Here is a 14,232-nt window from a genome sequence, read left to right on the forward strand (position 1 = left end):
TGTTGAGGGTTCGCAATCCCCCTTCACACTTCAATTTGGTTATAAAAGAACACTGAGCTTACTTGGTGCTGGAAAAGTGGGGTGTATCTTCAGTGTTGCTTCTTTTGTTTTGTGATATTGTTCTTTGAGCCCCAGTGCACACAACACAGATGCACTCCAAGAGGACCTCCCAGCTGTCACCCTTCTGTCCATGCTGGTCTGAGCAGGTGGTGCTGCCTGGAACCAAAGACTGGGCTGAGCCATCCCTGCCTGCTTTGGGGTGCTCCTAATTGCTTCTGGCTCACTACTGCCCTGTCTGCTTTGCTTTTTCAAAAACATCTCTCCATTGTGAACCTGAAATACCAAATCTCCTTTATTCCTCATTTTTCTCAAGTCCAAAAAAGACACTTAGAAGCTGAGTAAAACTCATTGCTGGAGTGGAAGTAAAGAAAGGAGAAATTCGGAATCATTAGTTTTTCTCTTAAAAGCTCTTTTGTATTAATAGGGAACACATTTTAATTAAAGGTTTGGGAGAATAGTTGAGAACCATAAGGAAGAATAGTTAGAGCATACAGGGCAATGGGTCAGGGTACTGTTTTAGTTTCCTGGGTGCTAACGCAACTGCCATGCAATGAGTTGACTTAGACAATGGGAATGTATTGGCTCACAGTTCTGAGGCTAGGATAAGTCCAAAATCAAGGTGTCATCAAGGCAATGCTTTCTCCAAGAAGACTGCAGCATTCAGGCGCTGGCTGCAGGCCATCCCTGGTCCTTAACTTTTCTGTCACATGTCAAAGCATATGGTGGCCTCTCCTGGCTTTTTTCTTCTCTTCCAGATTCCACTGACTTTCAGCTTCTAGCTGCTTCCTGTAACTTTCTCCCTCTCTGCGACTTTCCGTGTAAGGACTGCATTTGTAGGATTAGGGTCCATCCTGATTCAGCTGTGCCACACTTTAACTCAAGTAACTTCATCAAAAGGTCCTTTTTACGATAATTCACACCTGCAGGAATGGATTAAATTTAAGTATGTTTTCTAGGGTACATAGCCCCAAGACACCACAGCCTGCATTCTGGACCCTCAAAAAGCATGTTCTTCCTACTTGCAAAATACATTAATTTTATCACAATATCCCAAAAGTTATGTTAGTAACAATGCTAAGCACAAAGTCCAATCAAAATTGGTTATGGGTGTGGTCTAGGGTACAATTCCCTACTGTGAAAGTATCAAACCTGGAAAACACTTTATCTGCTTCCAATATACAATGGAGAGTAAAGCATAGGATAAACATTCCCATTCCAGAATGGAGAAATTGGATGGAAAACAAGGGTCATGGGTCCCAAACAAATCCCAAACCCAGCAGGGCAAATTTCATTAGATTTCAAGGCCTTCAAGTCATCCAAGTATTGATATTTTGTTCTCCAGGCCTGATGGAGTGGCAGCTTCTCCCCTTCCAAGTGCTTGTGCAGTGGCCATGCTCTCCCCAACATTGGCATTGAGATCTTCAAACATGGAGGTTGCAGCCAGTCTGCCCACGAATGCCAGGACATAGGCTCCACCCTCTCCAGGCATCAGGAAGGTGACCAAACTCTTACAAATGCTGGAACATAGACCCTGCCCTCTCTAAGCATAGGGGTAGGGGTCAGGCTCTCTGCGAACACTGGGACATGGAATTTACCATTTCTGAGTATTGGGATGGAATCACCCCCCTGAACAATGGGGCACAAGGCCCACCCCCTCCAAGTGCTAGCGTAGATGGCCTGCCCCCTCCAAATGCAGGGGTGAACCCGCCCTTTCCACTTGTATCAGGGGGACTGCTCTCTTGTCCTAAAGAGATCTCTTTGGTCTAGACCTTGGCTTCCATCGTTCCTTTCTTGAAGTTATTCTTCCATCCATCTATCCCTTTTCTGTCCTCTTCAGTCCAGGCTGGCAATGGTTTTAATCATACAAGTTTGGCAAAAATATTGTCAACTTTCCATGCAGTTCACAGGGGTCTAAATCATTCAACAATGAAACTTTCCACAGATCCTTCCTTCATCACTGCATTTCCAGCCCTGAATTGCACTGAAATGACTGACATGAGCACATGTTCAGTTAAACCCTCACATGGAGAACTGTCCTCTGGGGACTCATTCCTGAAAGTTCAAGGAAGTCCCTGTTAGAGTCACTTCTGGTCCTAGGCTTGGAGAACACTATTTGGATAGGTCCAAAATATTCCAAACCATTCCTTTGTGCTTCAGAGTTCAGTCCTCAGCTTATACTTATCCTCTTTTATTTAACAGTAAGCTGCAAGGAGAAATCCTTCCTCACAGCTTGGAAATCATCTCAGCTAAATATCCAAGTTCTTCACTTACAAGTTCCACTTTCTATCCAACATCAGAATATAATTTTTCCAAGTGCTCTGGTACTTTATAATAAAGACTGCCTTACCTCCAGTTTCCCATAACACATTCATCATTTCCTTCTAAGGTTCATTTTAAGTTCCTTTAACATCCATACTTCTACCAACAGTCTCTTCAAGGCAATCTAGACTTTTATTATCAAGCACCTCACCAGTCTTCTAGACTCTACACATTATCCAATTCCAAAGCCATTTCTACAATTTTTGTAATTTGCTATAGCAGCACCTTATTTCACTGGTACCAAAACTGTTTTTGTCTCCTTTTTGCTGAAGCAAATGCCCCATAATGGCTTACAGTATTAGGACTCAGATAAATCCAGGATCAAGTGGTCATCAAGGCAGTGCTTTCTCCCAGAGGACCATTTTGGGGCTGGTTGCTGGTCATTTTTTAATCCTTGGTTTTTCTGTCATGTGGCAATTCACATGGTGGTCTCTTCTGACTTTTTACTTCTCTGTTCTAACTTCCAGCATCTGGCTGTTCCCTGTGGCTTTCTTACTCTGTGACCTTCCCCAGAAGTCTTGCAGTAATAGGATTAAGACCCATCCTGATTCAGCTGGGCCACACCTTAATTTATGTACCTTTTCAAAAGTTCCCATTTATGAAGTTCATACCCACAGGAATGGATTAAATTTAAGGACATGTTTTGCTGAGGTACATAGTTTCAAGTTGCCACAGATACTTCATGTCTATTATATCTTAATTGAAGAGAAACCAATGAAGAGATAGAAAATTATAAAAGGAAAGATGGGATATTTCAGGAAGGATGAGGTATTGGTTATAATTAGGTCTTTCTAGAAATTCCAGAAAGGTGGAGCATGACAAAGTTTGATAAACTATTTGTGTTTGATCATGAAGAGCTCACCCAAGACTGAACTCTGCAAGAGGGCAATATCTGGAGCATAATAAAAGTTAGGTGAGTATACATAGGATTAATAAGATGTATAAAAATGAGGGCAGTCAGATCAGTTTGTCTTAGAATCTGGCAATAGAAAGGAGTTAAGATGCAGAATCTGTCTATAAGAGACAATACAGTATAAGAGCAAGATTGTCAGATAATGAGATCTATACATAAATTTATAAACAAAATAGGAAGAGTCACTGGATGAGGAGAGTTTGAAGACATGGCAGAGATGGGATAATTGAAGAAGGGAGACACTGAACAGAAATAAGTAAGATTTAGTGCACAGGTGGAGTGGATAATCTTTGAAAGGAGGAGGGTCAAGTCTTGGAAATGAAAGAGGAGAGGTATCTATAGATATTATGAAATGAAGCAGTTGGGATGGGAGGAAGATTCTCCTCTAAACATCTCTAACACTCTAGAAATGAATAAACAGATATTGTTAGAGAAGGCTAGCTGGCTTGGAGAACTGATTCTGAGGCTGATGATTTGCAGAGATATTTTTCCCCAGTGAAAGTTTCATATAGTTCATTAAAATAAAATAACAATGAAGTAAGCCTAGCTCTGTGTTAGATTTTTGTTTATATGCAAATTCCAGGACACGCTAACAAAAATGCATTAAAAAAATAAATTATGATCACATTCAGAAGTACAACTCATGTATCAAGTTGGACTGACATAATTATTTTCATTTCTAATAAGGGCCTTTATTTACTTACAGTGTTGCTCCCCAGGCATTCTATTTTTCTTTCAAACATGTAAGACCATTGCTATAAAAACAAAGGAAATCACATTGAATCAAAAGTCATTGAAGGTTGTATACTGTGTGACTACATCTCAATAAAATTGTATAAAAAGTGATTCCACCCAAAAACAATGAAAAAAAAAAGTCATTGAAGGTATTAGTTGGAAACTCAACAGGGCTACATAGAATCTTAATCTCAAAAAAGCTGTAAAATTTGACTCCATCATAATAACCACAAGAGGCAGATCAATATGACTGAGTTAAGGTCTATTCTATAAATCATAACATGGTGAGTGAATTAGGAACAAGGTAAGCTGTAGCCAAAATGGTGAACAGTTAGACACAAATACTCCTCTCTGGTATTAGGTTGCAATAAAGTTCAGCTTGGGGCTACAGTATTGGATAATTAGATACTGCATAGAGTGGGTGGGTAATGATACCTCCAATGACATGTCTCACCCAGGCATGGGATCTTGGGTTTTGAGCACAGTTCTTACTCCTTGAGTAAAATAACAACAAAATTGGAAAATATAAAATACAAACATAAACTGAAATCTTAGATCTGACTATTAAATGTAAAGTGTGCTAAGTGGCATTATGCATATCTGTTATAAGGACTGTCCCCATTTTTGGTGATTTTTTAATTGCATAAGATGTGGGATTCTCAACAAACATTTATTAAGTATCAATTACATACAAAGTACTACTTAAGAACTGTAGTAATTCAAAGATGAGAGAAACTGGTCTCTCACTTCCAAATGCTTGGATTCTTGTGTGTGGGATCGTGTATATATTTTGAAAAATTGTGTCTAATGGGGTATATTTGTTTTAATGTGCTGTCAGATTCAGTTTGCTAGTATTTTGTTGAATATTTTTGCTTCGATGTTCATAAGGTATATTTATTTGTAATTTTCTATTCCTATAGTATCTTTATCTAAGATGATTCTGGCCTTACAGAATGAGTTAGGATGTGTTATCATCAATTTTTTGGAAGAGTGTGAGCAGGATTGGTGCTAATTCTTGGAAGGGTTGGCAAAATCCACAAGTGAAGCCGTCTCAGCCTGAGCTCTTCTTTATTGTGAGGTTTTTGATTACTGATTCAATCTTTTGTTATTGGTCTGTTGAGATCTATTTCTTCTTGAGTCAGAGTAGGAATTTGGTCATCTGATCTAGGTTATCTAATTTTTTGACATACAGTTGTTCATAATATCCTCTTATAATCCTTTTTTGGGGGGTATGGGCACATGGTATGGGAATAGAACCCATTTTATAATCCTTTTTATTTCTGTGGAGTCAATAGTCATGTCTCCACTTCATTTCTGAGTTTAGTTGTATCCTCTCTTTTGTTTCTTGTGCATCTAGTTAAAGTTTTGTCAAGTTTATTGATCTTTTCAAAGAACCAACTTTTAGATATGTTGATTCTCTCTATTGTTGTTCTAATTTGCTAGCTGCCTGAATGCAACACACCAGACATGGATTGGCTTTCAATAAAAGGCGATTTATTTATTTAATGTATAGTTCTTCAGAGGAAAGGCAGCTAACTTTCAACTGAAGTTCTTTCTTATGTGGAAAGGTACAGGGCAATCTCTGCTGGACTTCTCTCCAGGCCTCTGGGTTCTAACAACTTTCCTGGGGTGATTCCTTTCCACATTTCCAAATCCCAGTGCTGAGCTGTGAGTGCTGAGATGAGGTATGCTGAGCTGCTGCTTGGGCTGTGCTATGTTAAGCTCTCTCATTTAAGCACCAGCCAATTAAATCAAACATCATCCATTGCAGCAGGCATGCCTCTTAGCTGACTGCCGGTGTAATCAGCAACAGATGATGTTCACATGCCATTGGCTTATGTCCACAGCAATAGAACTAGATACCTTCACCTAGCCAAGTTGACACCTGAATCTAACTACACAATTGTTTTTGTAATTATCTATTTCATTTATTTTTGTTCTAATCTTTGTTTTTTTTCCTTCTGCTAGCTTTGGATTTAATTTGTTCTTTTTCTAGATCCTCTATTTGTGAGGTTAGGTCTCTGATTTGAGATCTTTAGCTTTTTTAATGTAAGCATTTAGAGCTACACATTTTCCTCTCGGCACTGCCCTTTCTGCATACCATAAACTTTGGTATGTTGTGTTTTTGTTGCATTTGTTTCAGGATATTTATTCTTTGACCTATTTGTTGCTTAAGAGTGTGTTAATTGATTTCCACATATTTGTATATTTTCCAGCTATCCCTCTGTTGTTGATTTCTAGATCAACAACAGAGGGATTTCTGTATGCATACATACATTGCATGATTTTAATATTTCTGAAGCAAACAAACCAACGCACAAAATACCCTTTCACTGTCTTTGCAAATTGGCTCTGCTTTGGCTGGTGCTCTCTTTCAGAGTTTAGTCCTATTATCCAGAAGATTGGCCTGAAGTTAATGTGAAGTGCAGAGTTCTTTCTAGAGCCTTTTTGGAGCCTGTATCTTACACTGGTTCTTCAAGGACAAGCCAGAGATGAATTTCCTGATTCAATCTTTCATGCTTTTATCAGATACATTGGAACTAACATACAAGCATACAAGTATGCACATGGGGTTAATGTTTCCTCTTTAAGCATGCAAGCATGCACATAGGGTTACTCTGTTTCCTCTTTAAGAGGACCAAGGACCCACAATGAAATGCAGGTGGGCTTAACACTGTGCAGAGGAGAGGCTGGGGGACAGGCTCCATGAGCTTCTCCTACATTTTTTTTTAAACTCTATTTTCTTGATTTGGCAGTTGCCCAATTACTGCACCCCTTTATCTGTTTTCTGACATTTTTAGGAAGATTGTTCTGCCAGTTCTTGCTAGTTGTTCAAAGATTCTGTGGGGAAACGGCACCCTGGAGCATCTTTCACTGCCATCTTGCTATGTAGTAGACATATAAAACAGAGTTTTCCATGGATACTAGCCATTTTTCATTTCCTTGTAGAGAAGAATCATTTATGCTTTGAGGTGGAGAAGCAATAGATCCGATTATAGGATGCAAAGTAGGTAAATTTGACTGAAACACATTGCTTTAAGGGGGGAAATATGGAAATTCAGTAATAAGCGAAATCTCAAGAGATAGAGAGTCTAGAGTCAGATCATGGAAGACTCTCAATACTGTACTAAAGAATTTGCACTCAGTTGGGTGCACGACAGGATAAAAAAACTTTTGTAGAGGAAAATGTGTTGAAGAAAACAAGGGTATGGGAAGATTAGTCTGCAAATGGGGACAATTCGAACTGGAAAGAGTAGTCTTTGGGGGAAGTAGGTCAGAATAATTTATTGCTAGAAAGCACATGCTCTGGTTTGTTCACAGCCCAGGTACACAATAAATAGTTGTTGAATTAATGAATGGACACATGACTCTCTTATCAGGGCAATCTATAGTTACCAATTTTAAGTTTTAAACAGACTCCTTAATTAGGAATTTTACGATTTATTTTGCAATGTTTTCTATTTAGAATGCCTTGGGAAATTTCAAGTCTGTTTATGATTGCTGATGTCAGTGAGAAGAAAAACAGCTAATGTACAATTCATCATTTAGACCTTAGCCTACCCCATGGGTGGGACTAAAGAACCTTAGTTTATAGGTGGTATGCATGCTGATAAGGGAAAGAATGGCAGGTCCCAAAGATCAGTTGTGGTTTTCTGTTATCATCAGGCTCAAAAAAATAGTGTATATCAAGATAATTCAGTATACTGGGTTGCTATGGAAATAGTAGGGAAAATGGTAGGATTTTGTTTTGGGTAGAGAAAGTAACCTTTTTGAGGGTGTTTCATTTTCATGTGCTTAAAGTTTGTTCCCTCAGTAACCTCACAGCTTCTTTCTAGATGGAGTCATTGTATCTTCCTTGCTCTGTACAAAATATATAGTCCGAACTAAGTGTGTGGAACACTCAATAAATATGTTGTTTCTCATTGATGTATGAAGTACTAAAGCACTCCATGTATAAAATTCAAAATCGTTGCCATCACATTGCTTTTTATAGGTGAAAGGACAATAGTTATTTCATTATTTTGCATATTTGTGCAAATAAAATTCAGCTTCAGAACATAATAAAAAGAGCTAATATTTGTTGAGTTTTACCTTGTGCCTGGCCCTGGTCTAAGTTGCTTATATAGATAAGACTAACACATTTATTCCTCACATCAGCAATTTAGTTGTGCTATTATATCACAGAGGAAGGAACTCGGGTAAAGAAAGGTTAAGTAAATTGTTTTAAGACAACTACTAAAAATGGTGAGGAGGGATTTGAGCACAGGTAGGCTTATTCTAGTGCCCATACTCTAAACCAGTGGTGGGCAAATTTTCTATAAAAGGCCAGATAGTAAATAGTTGAGGCTTTGCATGCCATATGGTCTCTGTCACAACTATTTATTTCTCCATTTTAACGCAAAGTGGCCGTAGGCAGTATGTAAATGACTAAGCATGGCTGTTTTTGAATAAAACTTTATTTATATGGGCACCAGAATTTAAATTTCATATTTTTGTGTCATATTTTAGTATTCTTCTTTTAAATCTTTTATTTTCCTTACAATTTAAAATTGTAAATTCTTTTCTTTACAGTTTAAAATTGTAAAATTCATTTTTAGTTTGTGGGCTGTGTTGGTTTGAAAGGATGTATGGACCCTGGAAAAGCTATGTTTTAATCAAAATCCCATTTTGTAATGGCAGAATAATCCCTATTCAATACTGTATGTTTGAATCTGTAATTAGATCATCTCCCTGGAGATGCATCCCAATCAAGAGTGGTTGTTAAGCTGGATTAGGGGAGATGTGTCTCCACCCATTTGGGTGGGTCTTGATTAATTTCTGAAGTCCTATGAAAGAGGAAACATTTTGGAGAATGTGAGATTTGGAGAGAGCAGAGAATGCTGCAGCACCATGAAGCAGAGAGTCCACCAGCCAGCGACCTTTGGAGATGAAGAAGGAAAACACCTCCTAGGGACCTTCATGAAACAGGAAGCCAGGAGAGAAAGCTAGCAGATAATGCCATATTCGCCATGTGCCCTTCCAACGGAAAGAGAAGCCCTGACTGTGTTTGCCATGTGCCTTCTCACTTTAGAGAGAAACCCTGAACTTCATCGGCCTTCTTGAACCAAGGTATCTTTCCCTGAATGGATGCCTTAGATTGGACATTTCTATAGACTTATTGTAATTGAGACATTTTCTCAGCCTTAGAACTGTAAACTAGCAGCTTATTAAATATCCCATTTAAAAGCCATTCTGTTTCTGGTATATCGCATTCCAGCAGCTAGCAACCTAGGATATGGGCCAAACAGAAAAGTGGAGGCGAGCAGAGCTTTGGCCCATGGTCTGTAGTTTGCCAACCCAGCCCTTCTGAACCTAGGTGCTCACTATACAGCCACTGAGATGGGATATAAAACCTAAGGATCTACTTAGATTTCACTATTCATGAAAGGCATTGGGTTCTTTTATTTTTTCTTCTGAATTAGAAAAGAACATGAAGCACTGCTAAAGAAACAATTTTGGACAGACTTAAAAATATTTTATTGAAATCAATAGCAACTACCTCCCAAAACATGTTCCTGAGGTTGCCTGTAAGGCATTCTATGCCTCTTACCTATTTCCTATGATAAGACTGTTTCTCAGGTAAATGGCCCCTTCCCAGGGTTTAGGAAAACAGAAATCTTAGAAGAGAGGTGCCAACTTTTTTGAATTTTTAAAAACATTTTTGTTGTGAAATATAACACACATACAAAAAAGCTATAAATTTTGAAGTACAGTGTAACAAATAGTCATAGAACCGATTTCAGAGCTTGGTATGGATTACAGTTCTACAATTCCAGGTTTTTCCTTCTAGCTATTCCAAGACACTGAAGACTGAAAGAAATATCAATATGATTCAGCAACCATGCTCATTTGTTAAATCCTATCCTCTCTGTTATAACTCCTCCTTATCCCTTGATCTTTCTTCCAACCTTTAGGAGTATTTGGGCTATTTCCATTCAAATGTTTCCATGTTTGAAAGGGGTGTTGATAATATGGGGTGGGGGATGGAACTAATTTATGTACTTGGAGAGGTTGACTGCTCTGGGTTTCAGGACTTAGTTGGCCTAGGAAACTGTCTGCAGGTTATAGGATTTTGGAAAGTTATCTTAGTATGTGAAACTTTTGTAGAATCTCAGATAAAGCCCTAGGTATTCTTTAGGGTTGAGAAATGGTTTTGATTGGGGTTTGGCAAACCCTGGTAATTAGCAATATCTAACTGAAGCGAGGATAAGAGTAACTTCCAAAACAGCCTCTCAACTCTATTTAAACTCTATTAGTCACTGATACTTTATTTTGTTACATTTCTTTTCCCTCTTTTGGTCAGTGTAGTAGTTAGATTCTGTTGTCAACTTGGCCAGGTGAAGGTACCTAGTTATATTGCTGTGAACGTGAGCCAATGGCATGTGAACCTCATCTGTTGCTGATTACACCTGCAGTCAGATAAAAGGCGTGCCTGCTGCAATGAATGATGTTTGATTTAATTGGATGGTGCTTAAATGAGAGAGTTCAACATAGCACAGCCCAAGCAGCAGCTCAGCATACCTCATATCAGCACTCGCAGCTAGCCTAGTCATTTGGAGATATGGAAAGGAATCACCCCAGGGAAAGTTGTTGGAACCCAGAGGCCTGGAGAGAAGTCCAGCAGAGATAGCCCTGCTATCTCTCCCACATAATAAAGAACCTCAGTTGAAAGTTAGCTGCCTTTCCTCTGAAGAACTATACGTCGACAAAATAAAATCCCTTTTATTGAAAGCCAATCCATCTCTGGTGAGTTGCATTCCAACAGCTAGCAAACTACAACAGATCGGAGAGTGGGGTGCTGCCACAGTTTGCAAATGCCAGATATGTTGGAATGGTTTTTTGGAAGGCTAAGAGGAAGATTTTGGAGGAACTGTGAAGAGAATGATGGAGAAGTTATGGAGTGCTTGAAGAAACTGTTGGTGTAAATGAAACCACTGCCAATCTGGACAAAGGGGGACACAAAGGGATAAATTGGAGTTTGCAGAGTGAGAACCATGGAAGCTCAGGTCTGAAGTCAAGAAATCTCGGCCAGGAGAGTGGACCCATCCATATACATGGAGAGGGTGAGTTTGCGCTGAGGGCAGAGGATGAGTCTCACCTCATTGCAGTGGAAGAGTTGTGCCACCTCAGGCCTTAGAGAAGGTACAGCATGATCCTTGGGGACTGGGGAGAGCCTGGCTGCCACCACATGGAGGGGTTGAGTGTGTGCCCCAGAAATGGCAGAGCCTAGGTATGGCCCTGATACCTGGAGAGAGTGGGGCCAAGAAAAATGTGGTCTCCTCAGTGTTTCCCAAGGTTTATTTGGAAAGAGGCAGGCCACTGCATGGGCCCTTGGAAAGGGTGGGACTGCCACTTTCTAAAGCTGACAGATAAATGACTTTCAGACTTTGAAATCTGGTGGAGTTTGCCCTGCAGGATTTCAGAACTGTTGGGGTCTTGCAACCCTTGTGTTCCTTCCATTTTCTCCCTATGGAAATGAAAAGCTGTATCCTGTGAATGTCCTCCTTTTCATATTGGCACCAGATAACTTGTTTTGAGAGTCACAGGTGCATGGCCAGAAGGGAATTTTTTTTTTTTTAATATTGTTTAAGGTGATGCATGTAGTTGCCAAGTTGGCAAGGGGTGAGCATGTGGTAGTTAGATTCAGTTGTCAACTTGGCCAGGTTCTGTTGCTGTGGACATAAGCCATGTGAACCTCATCTGTTGCTGATTACACCTGCAGTCAGCTAAGAGGCATGTCTGCTGCCATGAATGATGTTTGATTTAATTGGCTGGTGCTTAAATGAGAGAGTTCAACATAGCACAGCCCAACCAGCAGCTCAGCATACCTCATCTCAGCACTCACAGCTCAGCCCAGGCCTTTGGAGATGCAGAAAGGAATCACCCTGGGGAAAGTTGTTAGAACTCAGAGGCCTGGAGAGAAGGCCAGCAGAGATCACCCTGTGCCTTTCCATGTAAGAAAGAACCTTGGTTGAAAGTTAGCTGCCTTTCCTCTGAAGAACTATATGTCAACTAAATAAATCCCCTTTTATTGAAAGCCAATCCATCTCTCGTGTGTTGCATTCCAGCAGCTAGCAAACTAGGTCAGGAATGCATTGTTGATCCTACAGTGCCAGAGCCAGGCTCATCCCTGGGATTCATATCCCACATTGCCAGGGAGACTTCCACCCCTGGATGTCATGTCCCATGTAGTGGGGAGGGGAACGATTTTATTTGCAGAGTTGGGTTTAGAGAGAGAGAGACTGAGGCCACATCTGAGCAACAAAAGAGGTCCTCCAGAAGAAACTCTTAGGCATAACTATAGCTAGACTTAGTGTCTCAACTACAGAAAAAGCCTTCATAAGAGCAAGCCTCAAAATTAAGGGTGTGGCTTATTGATTCGGGAGTCCCTAATGTTTGAGCCAATATTAGGAGTTTCCCCAGTGGTAAAGCTTACTAGTTCCATATTTTTTCTCCCATCCCTTAAAGGAAATTGCCAATACTTTTAAATTATCTTCTCAGCATATTCTGGGATGGATCTGGGTGTTACATTAAACTATACAGAATTACAAGCCCTCATTCCCATTCTGGAATCCCAGTGTCTGGGTTATTTAAATGATCTATCCAGACCGGTTGGATTAGATTATGAGCTACAGAAAATCTAGGCTCTGCACAACCTAAACCACTCTTCTTTTGGTCTCCTTGGGTAGGTGAAGTTCTAAAACACAATGTCCTCCTTACCCCTGTATCTGATTTACCTTAGTCCCAACACAGTTGGTTTTGTTCTCTCTACTGAAGCCTGATCACTTTTTCAGTTTCTTTAACAATTGTTATATGTGGCTCCAACTCTGAGTCTTAGGTGTCACACAGGTAGCCAAATGCGCTGGTTTGAAAGGATGCATGTCCCCTAGAAAAGCCATGTTTTAATCAAAATCCCATTTCGTAATGGCAGAATAATCCCTATTCAATACTGTATGTTTGAATCTGTAATTAGATCATCTCCCTGGAGATGTAACCCAATCAAGACTGGCTGTTAAACTGGATTAGGGGAGGCGTGTCTCCACCCATTTGGGTGGGTCTTGATTGGTTTACTGGAGTCCTATAAAAGAGGAAACATTTTGAAGAATGAAAGAGATTCAGAGAGAGCAGAGCAGAGCGACATAGCCATGAGAGGTACAGTCTGCCAGCCAGCGACCTTTGGAGATGAAGAAGGAAAATGCCTCCCGGGGAGCTTCATGAAACAGGAAGCCAGGAGAAGAAGCTAGCAGATGATGCTGTGTTTGCCACGCGCCCTTCCTGATGAGAGAGAAACCCTGAACTTCATCAGCCTTCTTGAACCAAAGTATCTTTCCCTGGATGCCTTCGATTGGACATTTCTATAGACTTGTTTTAATTGGGGCATTTTCTCAGCCTTAGAACTGTAAACTAGCAACGTATTAAATTTCCCTTTTTAAAACCCATTCTGTTTCTGGTATATTGCATTCTGGCAGCTAGCAAACTAGAACAGCAAAGTTCTAGGTAGATAGCAGATTATACATATATAGCACAGTCTCTCAAAATCTAGAAATAACATTTACAGCTTCAGACTAAATGTGACTGCTATCAGATCTTACAATCTAGGCCCTGAATTTCTTATAATTATTTTCTAAAAGAGACCATACAATATTTGTTTGTTTGTTTCCAGCTTATTTTGTACCACATAACATTCCCAAGGTTCATTCATCTCCTTGCATGCCTCACAACTTCATTCCTTTCTGTAGCTGCACAATATTCCATTATATATATATACCACAGTTCACCCTTCTACTTCTTAGTCAATGTATCCTTCAGCCACCTCCATCCATTGGGCATCATGGATAATGTCCACAGTCAACAATCCATGTCTCACATTATCCTCACTTAATCGTACAATTAGAAACACTCAATTTTAGACAATTTTCATTGCTCCCAAGAGAAAAAGAACTGATAAACACACCCTCACCAAATAGAAAATGCAAACCTCCCCTTAACTCTTGTTCTTTCCCCCTAATTATTTACCCCTGGTATTGCTGTGGGAGGGGTACCAACATTTTAGGCAAATGATCTAGACCAGGGGTTGGCAAACAATGTCCTGTGGGCCAAATCAGGCCTGATCCCAGTTTTTGTACAGTCTTCAGGTGCTACACCCATAGACTAGCATGAAAGCT

At 39.9% G+C, this 14,232-nt stretch overlaps 1 long non-coding RNA gene across 1 annotated transcript in view; it reads right to left on the minus strand.

The window, feature by feature from the left end:
* Window positions 1-14,232, minus strand: part of LOC143676341 (uncharacterized) — a 136,844-nt gene that overhangs the window by 81,281 nt on the left and 41,331 nt on the right. Inside the window, exon 4 of the long non-coding RNA XR_013172020.1 lies at window positions 3,997-4,047. This is a non-coding gene — a long non-coding RNA (uncharacterized LOC143676341). The remainder of the gene's footprint in view (window positions 1-3,996; window positions 4,048-14,232) is intronic.

The sequence above is a fragment of the Tamandua tetradactyla genome, chromosome 3, assembly GCF_023851605.1.
Source record: "Tamandua tetradactyla isolate mTamTet1 chromosome 3, mTamTet1.pri, whole genome shotgun sequence".
Lineage (NCBI taxonomy): Eukaryota > Metazoa > Chordata > Mammalia > Pilosa > Myrmecophagidae > Tamandua > Tamandua tetradactyla.